Source organism: Cynara cardunculus, assembly GCF_001531365.2.
Source record: "Cynara cardunculus var. scolymus isolate 2C chromosome LG 12, CcrdV1, whole genome shotgun sequence".
Classification (NCBI taxonomy): Eukaryota; Viridiplantae; Streptophyta; class Magnoliopsida; order Asterales; family Asteraceae; genus Cynara; species Cynara cardunculus.
This window is the reverse complement of record NC_037539.1, coordinates 25,845,823-25,847,486: the sequence shown is the minus strand read 5'-3', so window position 1 is coordinate 25,847,486 and position 1,664 is coordinate 25,845,823. Positions and strand designations below refer to the sequence as shown.

Sequence of the window (1,664 nt, the reverse complement as noted above, 5' to 3'; positions counted from 1 at the left end):
CTTTTACTTTTCCATTTCAAATTCAAAATTCAAAATTCAAAATCAAAGCTTCAAAAGCATGGTCATCTCCTCCACGTCTCTCCAGTCTCCATCTTGCTCTCCTCCACCACAATTCCTCATCTTCCCTTGCTTTACTTTCTTAGCTTTGTTATTTCAAGATGGATTCCGACTGCAAGAGTCCACAGCACCGTACAGAGATGATTGAAACGGATTCGGTTTCTTGGTTCGTAACCTGTGCTTAACCAATAGAAAAGAAGAAAGCTGCTTGCCTTTGACCATATCTCCATCCTGCTATGTCGGAATCTCCTCTTCCTTCCCTGTCGGAGCACCCTCATCGGACGGCATTTCACTTCCAGCCTTCACAAAACTGGATGAACGGTGACCTCTTCTTCTTCATTTTCACTTCTCTTTCCTCTTCCTCCTTCTCTACTTGTTCTAAATGTATATGTATATGACTATGTATCGCTGTGCTTTCATTGATATGTGACGATGAACATGGCGCTCGATGATCATCCAATTGGCGCAGATCCTAATGGTAACTCAATTCAATTCTCACCACCTGCTTTTCAATTTCCTTCTTCACCTCTTCGTTCATGATTCATCTTCGATGTTATGTAATGTAGGGATCATCCCTTATGTACTGTAAGAAAAACTCGAAAATCATATTTGATATGATTAAACTTGTGCTCCAAATCCATCTGCTTTATTCACTAATTAGATTGTGCATATTTATGCTAATATGGTATATCTAAATGCATCCAGGACCAAAGTACTTCAATGGAGTATACCATCTCTTCTATCAATACAATCCAGCTGGTCCACTCTTTACCGATCAAATGCATTGGGGACACTCTGCATCCTATGATTTGATAAACTGGATCCCTCTAGACCTCGCCATTGCCCCCACCGAATCCTTCGATATCAACAACTGTTGGTCAGGTTCCGCCACTATCCTCCCTGGAAACAAGCCTGTGATGTTCTACACAGGAATCGACTCAGAAAAATGCCAGGTCCAGAACTTGGCTGTCCCAAAGGACTTATTTGATCCCTATCTTAGAGAATGGGTCAAATACACCGGCAATCCCGTCATAAATCTTCCCCAAGGGGTTCAACCGGATAACTTCAGAGACCCCACCACTGCCTGTCTCGCAGGAGACGGGAAATGGAGAGTAATCGTCGTTAAATCTTGTCTTATAAAACCAGTGAAACTTCAAAATCGTTAAAATTCATGGCTCCCGCCGCATTGCGCGGGTACACAACTAGTAAGTATATATACCCGTTAGCCCGTGTTATATACATATATGTTTACACGACGTTGTATGTGTTATATGTATATATACCCGTCGGTCAAATATATATACACATATATACACGATGTGTACTGGTTGCTAACCACGATTGGATGGATGGATATATGTTTAAACGTATGTGTATAAGTGAATGTATAGACAGTGTGTGTGTGTGTGTGTTATATGTAGATTTATATGGTTTTATTGGCCTTAACCCATTTAACTGGGCTTTGTTCGGTTTTATTGGGCCTTAATCTATTTACCGGGCTTCATTGAGTTTATCGGGCCTTAATGAACTTCATTTAGTTTTATTTGACTTTATTTGGTTTATCGGGCCTTAACGGGTATATATACTTATAACACATTCACATATCA

General features: G+C 40.4%; 1 long non-coding RNA gene across 1 annotated transcript; it reads left to right on the top strand.

Moving 5' to 3' along the window:
- Positions 1–270: 270 nt before the first annotated feature.
- Positions 271–828, top strand: LOC112522406. The gene is made up of 3 exons (XR_003070181.1): positions 271–378; positions 527–535; positions 763–828. It is a non-coding gene; the product is annotated as an uncharacterized LOC112522406 (long non-coding RNA).
- The last annotated feature ends 836 nt before the right edge of the window (positions 829–1,664 follow it).